At 42.2% G+C, this 13956-nt stretch overlaps 1 protein-coding gene and 1 long non-coding RNA gene across 4 annotated transcripts in view; one reads left to right on the top strand and one right to left on the bottom strand.

The window, feature by feature from the left end:
• Positions 1 to 13956, bottom strand: part of NRXN3 (neurexin 3) — a 1044813-nt gene that overhangs the window by 393835 nt on the left and 637022 nt on the right. The gene's annotated exons all lie outside the window — the stretch shown is intronic.
• The window catches only part of LOC142061936 (uncharacterized), a 37700-nt gene that overhangs the window by 21283 nt on the left and 2461 nt on the right, over positions 1 to 13956 (top strand). For 2 of the 3 annotated variants that reach the window (XR_012662309.1, XR_012662308.1), the window contains 2 exons: positions 3455 to 3617; positions 4857 to 4939. This is a non-coding gene — a long non-coding RNA (uncharacterized LOC142061936). The remainder of the gene's footprint in view (positions 1 to 3454; positions 3618 to 4856; positions 4940 to 13956) is intronic. The other variant, XR_012662310.1, reaches the window with a different exon arrangement.

The raw sequence follows: 13956 nt of genomic DNA, 5'->3' as shown, positions 1-13956 counted from the left end.
GAAAATGCCTGTCAGCAAAAGTAATGTGTTTAATACCATGCCAGCCCTAAACATCAGTAGAGATTTCTGTGTATTGCAGATAATTCTATCACCAAGCCATATTGCTCTGTGATGTGCTTTTATCTTTGCTGTAGGATAATATCAATATTTCAAGCGTGAGCAAAAGAATGTTTTATGAGATTGATGTGGGAAAATACAGTGGCAAGTACATAAAAAAGGGCAGAGAAAAATGCCAGGTAGTCATCTCAAATGCCTTCCATTCCTACCAGAATTTGTATAGTTTATCCAGTTCTAATCAACAACTGGGGCCCCGGTGACGTTGGTCACATTTTCAGTGCCAAAGAAGAACAGCAAGCAAAAGAAAGCATAGATAATGGGGTGGGGAAGCTGTCACCTACATCCTAGAAGCCTAGACCTTTACAGGCCAAAAAGTCATATTTTGTTAAACTTTTAAATTAAGAAGTGATCTATAAAAGAAGGAATTAGAGGGGGGGGGGGGGGGGGGGGGGGCAAAGTATTAAGCCATCTGCCTGACTGCACGCATGCCTGGTAAGGGCCAGATCATGCAGGGCAAATATACCCAGGGAACAGCCTCTGCAAATCCATGATGATGCCCCAAGCAGGCAGCTCTTTGGGCACTGCTGAAACCTGAGCATGGAAGTGCCCAAACAAGAAGTTATCCCTGTATGGCGCTGGCTGGGTGAATTATTCACCTCTTGCCTACCTCTGCAAAGGACTCAGCTCTCCTGAAGGAAAATTCTCAGTTACAGATACAATTATACCAAGAAAAAAGGTGGTTTTCCCCAGTACAGCTAAGCGGCTATCTGTGCCCCACGCTGGCACAAGATATAAGCTTGTTTATATAAGCTCTGCCTGTAACTCTTCTGGCAAATCCACCAACACAGACCATTTGTCATGTTGTCTTTTTTTTTCCTCTGGGGCTTCCAGTTCCTCCCTGTTTGACAACAGAACTGATGACTATTATTTAACCCCTTTCCACATTAACACCGCAGCTGTTCAGCCAGACTGATGTTTTAGTTTGGTGTTAGGTACCTCAATATTTGGATGTTGAACTGAGAACCCTTACAGGAACCTGAGTTTCAGGAAAAGAGTGATCAGCACCCTCTGCAATCAGTTTTAAAGCTCAGTTTCAATTCATTAAAACTGAGGTAATCAAAACCACTAGTTCTGTAAATCCTGACTGTTTTGATTGGAAGTAAAAGGAAATCTTGTAGCCCAACCTTTTCTAAAGCACCCTCCAAATCTACTGTCCCCTTATCTCTGAGTCAACATGCTGTCCCTGGGGACATTCAGAGAGTTTTTAGTCCATCTAGAACAGTGATCATTTCAAAGCCAATTTGAATGAAATGCCTAAAAATCTCTTAGAAAATAACTCATAATAAGCACTGTACCTTTTATGATGTTACATTACTACCAGGCAGTAAATTAATTTGTTTCCCCAAATCCCTTACCAACTTCTTTTAAATACATAAATAAAAAGGGGGAATTTCAGTGGATATTATTTCACAATATGTGGATCTAAGACATTTTAATAAGAAATGCACCTCCAGGCTAAGAGGTATGAATTGTAAACTGAAGGGAATAGTTTAATACACTGTTTAATGCTATCATCAAAACTAATGATAACATGATGGCTTTTATGCATTTTAACATTTCTTTAGAGCCAGAAAAAATCAAAGTGAGGACCATACTTTTATATTAGCTAAATGCAGAAGTGACACTGAACCAGTCAGGTGGCACACAGCTCCTATAGCAGTCCCTCTCTCTGACCAAGAAATATTACCTGAACACAGAGATCCAGGGATTTCCTCTGAGAATGACCCTTGGAGACAATGCCTGCCTTTCCTGTATATCCCACCAGGTCATGCAGAATGACCCACTCCTACCGTGTCCTCACATCACATCATCTTGCTTCTAAGTATGGTGTGTATTTTCAAGAGCTTTGACACATAGTCAAGGTATGACATGTTGATAACAGCATTTGAAACAGGAACAGGATGGACAGGATAGTCCTGTCCACCAGGGAACAACCCATGACCAGCAAGGGTCCTAAATACCCTTTGCTGGGCAGAGGGATATGCATGAGACCATGGTTTTGGAGAGGCCAGCCACAGCAGCAATCAGTACAAGCTCTCAATGCAAGGACCTGGACAGAACTCCTGACGTATAGGTAGATAGATACTCAACAATACTATTGCACCGTCAAGGATGAAAATAACTCTTTTACGAGAAGGAAAAGGTTCCTTCCTTAGCTATAGCCTTTCTAGCAGGACCTTACCAGAAAAAAACCTCAACTATATAACCTATGATCATACAGAAATTCTTCTTTTAGTACTGTACCCTTACCTTTTTTAAAAAGAGGTAGTGGAGGCCAGTAATGTGAAGGCAGCAGCCCCCTTCAGCTGGCAGCAGCCCACTGCAAACCACCCAAGCCTTGATGCTTCTTCCTTTCCTACAAAGTAGGAGGGAAACAGTGGTATTTTCTGGAAGCAATCCTGGATCCCCCTGAGGGAGATGCCTCTGCATGAGCCCAGGATTACAATACTAGCAAGTTTTTTACTCTCATAGTCTTGATGATGGGAAGATCTCTTCTCTCTGGCAACCAATGACAGGATCTGAGGGAATGGCAGGAAGATGCACCAGGGGTTTATGCTGGGTATTAGGAAAAGATTCTTCACCCAGAGGGTTGTGGAGCACTGGAACAGGCTCCCCAGGGAGGCAGTCACGGCACCAGCCTGACACTATTCAGGAAGCACTTGGACAATGCCCTCAGAGACATGGTGTAAATTTGGGGTTGTCCTGTGCAGGGACAGGAGTTGGACTTAATGTTCCTTGTGGGCCCCTTCCAACTCAGGACATTAAATTATATCAAAATTTAAAAATTTTAAAAATTAAAAGATTGTTGGGGCTCATATGGGAACTTCCAGGGAAGGATACAGGACTTAACTCTGAGGCATTAGCTATACATTGCCTAAGGGGAGGCTGAAGATGTGATGTTGCACTGGCTTTAAAGGTAAGCCTTATTTTTGTGTTCTCAGAACCCCAGCAGGCTTGTGATTTGGACCCAGCATGCTCACACAGCACACACCCATTTACTGTATTCCTACGGACTCAGATTGCCCAGGTCATTTCTAAGTCTTTGAGATACTGTTGCAAAATGAGTGCTTTTAGACTTCTAAAATGCCTTGCAAAGGTAAAGTTGGCCTTTCAGTGTCCTGTAGCAGGTCTGTGTCTAAATTCTGCAGGCTCTAGCAAAAAGTGTTAGCTTGTACATAAATGTTTTCCCTCGCTTTTTTATTCTTCCTCTGAACAGGAAGTCCCCAGGGTCCTGTTGACTGCAAACAGTAAAGCCTGCTTGCACTTATCAACAGAAACAGGTTTTACACCTAACAATAAAGTATTCTGACACTTTACAATGTGCATTTTTTCTTAGCTTTATACCCCTTAAGAGGAATGCTGGCACTTGTACACATTCACTGGGCATAAATGGGGAACACCTGAAGCCACCCGGTGCCCACTCTCTGGAGGACAGGGACTTCGCTCATTCCATGGCACACCATTATCTTCTTGAGGAGACAGCACCTCCAAAAAGTCAGGTAACTTTCCAAGTCAGTGTTTGGACACATCAAGCATTTAGGACAACTTCCCAGTTTCTCTTATGTTGGGTTCCTGGCAGAGCACCAGTTCCCCTTCTCCTCCCAGTCAGGACACGTGGTACCATGCAGTGTAAAAAATGGGAGAGCACATGTGATAGAAATTTTCAAGAGGGAACATATGCCTCATGAAGACCAAACAAATATCCCAGAAGTGGCTACTGACCTAAAGTGTGTGCATCTCCCTTTCCTCTTGCTGGGGAATATGTTTACTACATGGGAGAAGTAAAAAAGCAGACAGTTTTTCCAGGCTGGGCTTGAAGGTTGGAGCCATCTCCTTTTCATAGCTTCATTTCCCTTCATAGGTGAAGAGTCCTGACCAAGGGTTTTCATATCAAGATATGTTTGGTGAAAAGGTCAGGAAAGTCTAGCCCAAGGTAATGTCTTACCTTAGCATAGGGGCGAAGAAAAAAGACTTTCCAGGATTTTAGACAGCGGGGTTTTTTAGAAAGTACTAGCTCTTAGTTCTGAAGTACACATGTGTTGAGGGGCAGACAGGGAATTACACAGGTAATCAGAGTTTCTGAGCTGCCCTATCCTCCCCTCGCTTCCCCCTCCACACACCTCAGCCCTCCTTCCCGTGCTCCTGTGAATTCGTACACCTGGCTTCTCCCAGAATTGACCTGCATTTACTTAAATGTGTGTACAAACACATTTATATGTATTTACTTCAATGTAAATATCTTCATGAGCTTTACAGACACAGGATTGGGTTTTCCCCCAAGTGTGAAAACACAGCACATTTTAGATTAAGTTATTCTTTACCTAAATAATCAATAGCTGGCATTTTGATATAATCTGGTTTTCACTCAGTGTACAAAGACAGTACACTATCAGGATGTAAAGCTGCTCCAGGAAATGAAGATCTCAAGCTTATAAATACATTTAATTTCTCACAGCTCTGATAGGCTTTCCTCTTCAACTTGTTTGTAGCTTTAAAAAACTAAAACCCCAAACCAATAACATACTGTTATTTCCTAGCTGTGCGCTATAAGCACTGCATTAAAGCTGCTTAACCACAGGATGAGGCTTGTTGTTTTGGTTTTGGGTTGTTTTTTTGGGGGGTGGGTTTTTTGTTTCTTTTGGGTTTTACTGATTTTGGGTTTTTTCTTAAAAACAAGTTGATTTTGGACTTAAAACCGTACGTATAAATAAGCATTGCACTTGTGGATTCTCTTTCAGTGCTGACCTGGCCGAGCACTCCTCCTCAGCTCTGCACTGCTGCTTTGCCATTATGTCACGACTGATCTCTAACTCTTCCATCTGTGAGTTATTCATCGCCTCTCCCCATGCTCGTCTGCTGGCTATTTATAAATTAAACTCCACTATCACAGTATTCACTGGCTTCCCTGAAAGAGGCTCTAAATTTGCAGAATAAAATGCTGAAGTTGCACAAACACTCCCCACACTGAAAAAAAAATCCCATCTCAGAAACAGCAGAGTTACTGTGGATATTTGAAGTATTTCCACTTGGGGCTATTCTAAATATCACCATTTGATGCACCCATTTTGGATTTTCAGCAGGCATGAGGACACAAACTAGCTTACTAAGAATCCTTTGCACATATGATGATAAAGTCCTGGCTTGCAATATATTGGAAAAGCAATCCCCACCAGTAGGCAGTTTAGCTTCCCACAGCTTCAGAAAGCCTATGCATAAGTAAGTGACTGGAGGCTGATAATCCCTAGGCATCTTATAGACACACTCTGTCAGAAATAAGCCCCAGGGTCCAGATCCTGAGGTATAAGTCATCATATTCCCATTGCCTTTGGAAAGTCCTTCTAATTTATACCAGCTGAGGAATCAGCTTGTATATGCGTAGCCTCCATAATTCTCTTCCTACGATACCTCAAATAAAATGGGAACGATAAAAACAAAAAGCGTATGAAAGCATGAAAAGGAAGCAAGTCCTCCTCTGTCTCACACCAGTAAGAACCTGAAAAAGGCAGAGCCTTGAATAGTGGCTTGAGATGAACCCCGATATACAAAGCAAAACCTGGCCAAGGCGACCTCCAGAATTAGGAGCACAACTCTTGGTCTGTTCTCTTATCTCTGTTACGCTTCCTTCCCGACCTTGGGTAAATTGATTAACCTTTCTTTTCTAAGTTTCTCTAACTGTGGTATGACTCTGTACCTCTCACAGAGGTTGTGGAGCTTAATTGGCCAATATCTCTCAAATACTTGAAGTGCTTTGGATGAAATATGTTGCGCAAGAGAAATAATTGAAGTCAATGGAGCTGTGACAACTGACACTAGCTGAGGATCTTCCCCCTGGTGTTTAATAGGATCAGAAGGAGGCTTAGTTGAAATGACAGGAAGCCAGAGAGACATTTGGTGGTAATAAGATCATAAATGAGTCAAAGGGGTTACTATTTGCTGTGGTAATACTCAGCATTTTTCATTTTCCAGGCGCTCTATCAGCATCCATTAATTCTCAGACCTCCCCTTAAACAGAGATCTATAATATGTCCCCCATTATACAGATAAGAAAAATCAGGCAGACGGGTGATGTGACTTACCAAAAGAACATGTTGTGAGAAATCGAATTTGAGCCCCTGGCTCCTAAGCCTATTCTCAGGGCTCCCTTTTCACCACTCCTCTGCTACAAACATATTTCCTTATCTTTCTGTTTCAGTTATGAAAGCCCATCTTCTGCTCCTTTCTCTGCAAGCATCCCTGCCTAATTCTCCATTAGACACTGCTCAGATGCTCTTCCATAAACTTCTCAAAGCTTGCAGACAGAAAGCGAAGCTGAGAGGAATGCTGCTGGGTTGAGCCAGCTCTCCTTGTCTAAACAGCCCCTTTCCCTGAGCACTGAAAAAGAAGTAACTGTATTTTCCCTTCCAAATATTTTTCATAGTTGACTATCAGTCCCACACAGCACCTGGCCACTCTACCACATCCTCTCCTCTCAGAAGCAGTTCTCACTAGAATATGCCGGGACAGGGTCTGTCGCTTCAGACTGCCTATTGCTCATTGCAGGAAGAAATTCATGACCTGCTTAAGCCCCTAGGAAAAATTATTGTCTTTACTTTAGCACTCAAAGATGCCTGCTGTTAGAGGATGCAGGGCTGAGGTTACGTAAGTGTGCAGGCCAAATCCAGTTGTTGCCAGGGAGCCCAACTGCAGCTGCTGTGCTCTGCTTCCACCCCCCTCTGTAATGGGTGCCAGGCCAGGCTTTTGGGTGCTCAGCCTGAATAACAGCCTCAAGGGGAATCTCCATGGATTAGTTTCTATGTAGAGAGAATATATTCATTTAAATCAGTACCCTACTTGAAAATATGATAGTATCAGTGTGCCTGGATGCTGCTGTGCTGAAGTGTCCCAGCAGATGGAAGAGTAACATGAAATGGAACAAATTATTCAACTGTTATAATGTTATAAATCTGCAACAATCCCAGAGAATGCAGTTTAGTTTATTATAAAGACTTCCACTGCTGCTTGCAACAACCACGCTACAGCAATATCTGGGGTAATTACTCCTGAATGCTAGAGCTTTTTTTTAAGTGGTATACCCTAGATTTACACTCATAGTTCAGAAAGCAGGGCTTTGGCTACATTAGCTCGACTTACACAATATCCCAAAATGGGGTGAAGGAGAAAATATAAAACACTACCCAATCAAACCTCAGCACTTACTTTTGATAACACCACACTGAGCCACATTTGCACGTTATTTCCTGATTACCTACAGCAGTATTGGCACAAGGAAAGCTGTCTTTTTCCCCCTTTAAAAACCAAACAAAACCATTTTAATTGAAATAAAAGTGCAAATTTTGGTCCAGATTAAATTTGAGGGAATAAGGAAGTAAAATGAATATGTGTGTCTGGATAATAATCTATTTTTTTTAGTTTCTTACAGAACAGAAAAGTAAAGAAGGATGCATATTTGCACTTGCTGACACTGGTGTGCTTTGATGGTAACATAACACTTCAGGCGCATCTCTATTTTATATATCGAAGAGAGACAGCACATTAGACACACAAACTGTAAAGTTCCTCCTATCCAGACGAGATGGCAAGCACACTCACCCAAAAAATTCTATGAAAAAAGACATTATTATTTCTGTCCTCTTCTGTGCTTTTCACTTACTAAAATGTAAAATTCTAGACATTTGATTCAGTTAGGTTCTTAGCATAGTATAATTTGTTACAACACAAGCGAACCCCCTGGTAAAAGTTTAACTCAAAGCCAACAGACAGGATTCATCTGGAAGGGACTCTGACACTGACTCCCTGTATAACCTTAGGAAAATTTCTTATTCCTCGTGTTCCTCCATTGGGAGCTATTAGTTAAGTCACTAACATGCATAAATGTGATTTAAGACCATCAGAGAGAAAGTCTTAAAGAAAAAGCCCTGTTGCCATCGATTTACATTAAATTATCTTAATAAAGTGAATACTATGCTATTTTTAGTTACAAAGTAGAAAAAAAGGTAGGCAGAGTCACACTATCTGATAACTAACGCAGCAGGGAGATCTGTGACAAGTGGATGAACAGATTCACAACAGCTAAAACTTCAGAGGCTTTGTGCAAAACTACAGGTGAAAGCAATGACATGTTTCATTTAGAGGCTTGCTCAGAGCTCATCTCCTAATACTGTTTGTCTGAAAAAACAGAAGAGAGAGGAGGGAGCAATTACCATTGGGGAAAACATAAAAGATTACTCCTCTGTGTGTGCCAGGCATTGGGGAAAATTACTACTTTGTCTTTAGCACAGAGATGAGATTCTCCCTGCAGCCAAACAGAAGCCACACTGTAAATGCAAAGTCCAGCTATATTCAACAAGAAAAGGTGAGAAATTCAACTGGATCAGAAACAGAGCCATTCATGAGCTGGTCTGGACAGAAAAGTTTTGCTAACTGTCTAGGCTGCGTATAGCAGCTTACCAGTCACTCCAAAGAGGCGGCAGTGCCATCCCCATTTTGGGAACTGTAGCAGGTTAGTGATAGGAGTTACCCAGGATAATGATGGCAAGCTGAGTGGTCACGAGCACTAGGGAGGTAGTCTCAGTTGGCACTGGCCTTTTTAGATGTATTTAGATGAAGGATAGCCCTGTGCTGCCAAATGGAGAGGGCGTACTTTCCAGATTGGGAACAGATTCCAGAATTTTCCTTCTCCTTGGGAGCACTAATCTGGAATGGTCTATAATGACCCAGTGGGCATATCCCAAACAAATGATGGCCTATTGGGTATGTGAGCTTTTCACACTTATACCTGGATTTCTCTATATGAGTGCTGGCTGGGAGGGAAAGACCTCAACAGTCAAAAAAAAAAAAAAGGAGAGAAAAAGAAATCCAGCACAAATGCCCAAGGGAAATGGGGTTAGACCGTAACGAGAAAAAGGAATAAATAAATGGGAAGCGCTGCACAAGCAGCACTTAAGTCTGTGTGAGGTTAACACTAACCACTTACTCCAAGCTAAATAAATGCTGCCTGGGGATTGCGATTAGAGCAGGCAGCTCAGGGGAGGCAGCAGTTCCTTAAAACTGGAAGCTCTGGGAGCCCGGCAGTGTGGTGCGCATTTTTGAGCATTAGCCCCATCTGACCAAAGGGAACATGATGTTCACAATAAGGGTGAAAGCACTCCACTCCCCTGCCACATCTATTTAATGCAGTGCCATCACACTGCCAGGCTGTGCAGAGATGTCATGTCATTCTGTCACATTACCATCAGAGAGTCTCAGTGCAACTGGAGATGTCATGTGCCCTGTCCAAACTGACCACCTCATGTAGACAACAGCTTGAAATGCCTCCTTCCCACTTTACAGTCCCAGCTCAGAGACAAATGAGCAGGCAGACAAATGCAGATCGAAATCCTCTTCTGAATACTCTGCCTCTTGTAATACTTCTGCTTTTTCAGAAGCAGGTATTGGCTAAGACTGCTCAGGCACAGCCCACAGTCAAAAGCAGCAGCCAAATTATTAATTTACTTGTTCTGATTCTTATTACATTCTACCTCCAGGTACGTAATCAGGCTTTTATTCACCTAACTGCTTTATCTTCTAACAAGCTATTCATCTGAAGAGCTTTCACTGCAGGATTTCCACTGTAAGGATCTTTTTTGTTGTGTTAGAGGAGGAATTCACTGCTTCAGTGCAACGCTTTTGCTCATTAAAAATAATTTCTCAGTGAGTTTGGTTGCAGTAGCTCTTCAGTCATATTAGAGGCCAGCATTAGCTTCTGAGAACATGCTAAAGACCAGCAGGGAGAATGAAAGGGAGAGGAGAAAACAAGAAGCTGCAAGGGCAAGAGAGATTGCTAGCAAATTATAAGCAAGTCCATACATGCTGCTGCCCACTGGGGTACTGATTCATGCAGCCCTGGGAAATGTGTTTGACTGTAAAGTCAGACTGTACCCTCAAGAGAATTGCTCCCCTACTCCCATAGTTTTCTATGTATTTTCTCTTTTGCTTCACTCTCTTCCCCCTTATACCATCCTTGGATTTTTTCCTTTACTATCACATCTTCCATGCTCACTAGAGATGTTTTGAAGCTTGCTTTCTGAGCATAGACTCTTTCCAATCTTTAGGGAAATCTGGTGCAAAGAGAGTCTGTGGTTTATAGCAGCAAGTTCACTAACACGAGCACATTGCCCCGGAGAGATGGCATGTTCAGCTGCCAGTGATTTTATTTCAGCTCCTTTGCTTTTGGAGTAGGCAGCTCCTCATCAGAAACTTTTTTGTGTGCGTGTGTGGCGTGGGGCAGCCCTGCAGCAGCCTTCTCTGTTACAGTATGTAACATAAATTGGCAACTTTCAGTGTGGCTCCCTGTTTTGACATAAATAAGAGAGCTGGCACAGTCTGGAGGTGAAGAAAGATTATTTAAAGATGCAAAGCATGTTAATCTCCCCTCTTGTGACTTAAGCACAGGTACCAGTCAATGATCTATTTCTAATATACCACGTAAATAATGAGTCACGTTATTCAGTGAAGCATCAGCTCAGACAAATACAGGAAGAAGCAACGTACTACTTTTCATTCAGTGGGCCAATTTCACCTCTGATGTAAGTCAAAACCCTTCCTGAGGCTCTTCCACAGTTGAATACAGCTTTGTTTTTTTAAAAAAAGCCAACGTAAAGTCCCTTAGCATAAAAGTGCCCATCGTTTCAGATAATTCATGATAGTACAATGACATCTACTTCTCTTTAAGCAGTAGAACAGGAGGAGTGGGGTAGCCTCTCCTGGACATAGGAAAAATAATGTGACTGGTCACTGTTCAGCCTAAGGGAACATACTAAAAGATCCAACAAGAAACTGCTTTTCTTGTTTAGAGAGAGACTATTGCTCTAACCTAAAGAGTCAATATGCCAGAAACCTCACTGCCCGAGGTGAAACTAGAGACATAAAAGCCACTGGGATTATCCTGCAGGGGGACAACCTGTGCTCCAGGATGAATGAACTAGTTGAGACTTTCTAGACCTTTTCCATCTTTAATCTTATTGAAAAGAGCTGTCCTGGTCATTGTGGCCACACAATCTCCTAGGAAGACAAGGGAATATAAATTTGGGTCTCCAGGCTTGAGTGGCTTTTGTCAGTGTTCACTGCTGACTGCTTTGTTCCTCTGCTGCATCTCAGGAGTCCTTTGATTCACTTCTTGCTTCCTGATTCTGGCACTGGTAGGTGAGAAATGGCTTTTCCACCTGCTTTTAAACCTTGGGGAAAACTCTGCAGGTTGTCCTGTCTCTAGTATCTGTTCAACTGGTGTAATTGGGTTGCTTCAAGATAGACGAAGCAAGAACTGAGAAATGGGTATCTATGAGTTACCGAAAGGAGAAAATGCAAACAAAATCTAAGACTTGAAACTACAATCTTAGACACTCCTCTCTCTTCCAAAATCTCATCTGTAACACATCAGCACAACAGCTGGTGTGGGAGCACAAAACATAATGGGAGACTGACTGTCCTCCTTGGACTGGTCCAAGGGTGGTGATGATAATGCTTAGAGACCATCTTTCAACAGGAAGGGGAAGAAGTAGTTTTTCCATTCAACAAAAGATGGAATTAAAGCAAAGAGAATGTGAAATGAGGAGGCCAGGATCAAACAGGAAGTGGAGGCTGAACTGAAAGAATAAACAGACCTTCTAGATGTCAGGCCAGTACCCTCTCCCAGAAGGTGTGCTTTATAAAGCACTTAAAACAAAAATCTGCAGACTGTTAGATAGAAAAGACATCCCCCCAGGACTGTGGAAAAAAGCCAGAAAGGGCACACTGGAAACCCCTTTTCCTAAACAATTAAGTGGAACTAGTGCCAGCCCTTGTATATGCAAGAATACATGAATACCTGGAAAGAAACAACTAAGAACTGGTAGCACTCATACAAAAGAGAGCCCCATAAACAACTCTGTCACTCTTACCCATCCTTTACCGATTGCAATACATGGCTTCTAGCGAGACTTGCCAAGAACAAACAAGTCACCAGCACACTGGGGTAACCATTACACGCTGGCCAAGATTCAAACTGTCTGACTTTTGGTACCCGAGGCAGCACAGTTAGCATCACAATTATGCTGGCCAGGTCTCATCCATCCTCACGTAGGCCGCTACATCTGAGAGCGCGAGCCAAATTTCCTTCAGAGCGAACATGGGCATTTCCAAGGCTGAATTCACCTGGTGTCTTTTAGTTGTCCATTTTAGAAAAAGGGAAGATACCAAGCCCACATCCCCCCCACACTGAACCTCAGGCTGGAAATCTAAATTTGAATGTGTATCAGCAAACAGTTACATATACATCCTTACTGAACTGACTCTCAGTCAAATAGACGAGAACTGTTGATTCAGACAGATTCACATAAAATTCAAGTAGTAAGAGCTAAAATGAAAGGTTACAGGAAGTCCTTTGTAGCATCAATGGGGAAGCTTGTGTGCCACAAAGACCAGCGATGGTAATATACTCCTTCAGGTACGTTCCCCTGTACTGATGGATACTTCCAGCAACAAAATGGCACCTATTCATTATTGTGCTCCACCAGGATGTTTGCCACCAAATCCAGAGTACACACAACGTAGCTAATACAATAGGTCAACATAGAGGCTGGTTATTAAGTTAAATCCCGTGACCACAAATCAAGAATAATTCCAACAAGAGATCATTAGAACTCCAGGATGCAGACTTAAGCCAGTATAAGTTTTGAGCCAGTATTGACTCTGGGTGAAGGGGCTTACTTTGGCAAACCCAGCTCTTTCTCATGAATTCAATGAAGCTAAGGTATTAGCAATGACTAATCAGAACCGTCTCTTAGGAAAAAGGAGAGTTTAATTGCTCTAGTGTAGCATTCAGTGACTTGCCTAGACATACCACACACTGAAAGATACGTGACAATGTGGGTGCCGCAGTTTATACCATCACGAGCTTGGGACAGCCACGTTAGTCATAACTTTGATTCCTGTCTTCCCTTTTTCTGAAGTGCATTAGCTGCTATGGAAACTGTCATTAGAATGGGCAGGGCTTTCTGACACCCAGACGAACGCCACACTTATGGTAAATGACGTATCTTCTATGCAGAGCTCTAGCTAGGTCTAACCGTGGGATATTAACTAGCCTAGGTCCATCACATGTGGTCTGAAGGACATTTCTCTACAAAGGAGGTAATTCACAAAAACTTTACAGTTCATTTCCCTACTCTTGATTCCTGGTGAGCTTCTTATACCCTATAATGACATGAAAACAGCAAACTGCACAGCACACACAGCTGCAATGATTGGCAATATGATATTTAGTTAAGGAAGTTTGAAAAATACCTCCCTGTTCCAAAAATGTAAGACCAGAATCCCTCTGCAAAATTACGATCACAATTTAGTTAATTTAATTTTTTATGCTTCTTGCAATTCTCCTTTTGAAAGGAGGCTGCAAGAGATGCTACCTCAGCTGGATCAACAGATGTACAGAGAAGCCAGACTTTTGCATCCTCTTGTTAAACACCACTTACCAAAAGACTAAGATCCAAATACAATCAAAATCTCTCTTTTTAAAAAAAAAAAGCAGCTCCCTTTAATTAAGGAGCCTATCAAATTCCATAATCTGAATGAAACAAGAACTTCCCTGCTCAATCAAATCAATGGCTCATCTGTTCCTGCATCTAAATGTGACAACTGCCAAATGTTTTGAGCAAGATGTAACCAATTCCCTTTCTGCTGCTGCCACTCATTTCAGTGCTACTGCACTGTAACCTGCATTGTTACAGTCCTCCTGATCCCAGTCTGTGATCACAGATAGGACGATCAATTTGGAAAAGCTTCAAATGCTCTGAAATATTTACCAGATTTTAGAACATCTGGAAA

Source organism: Phalacrocorax aristotelis, chromosome 9 (genome assembly GCF_949628215.1).
Source record: "Phalacrocorax aristotelis chromosome 9, bGulAri2.1, whole genome shotgun sequence".
NCBI classification, from domain to species: Eukaryota; Metazoa; Chordata; class Aves; order Suliformes; family Phalacrocoracidae; genus Phalacrocorax; species Phalacrocorax aristotelis.
Note: the sequence above shows the minus strand (reverse complement) of the source record. Positions and strands in the feature narration are given on the sequence as shown.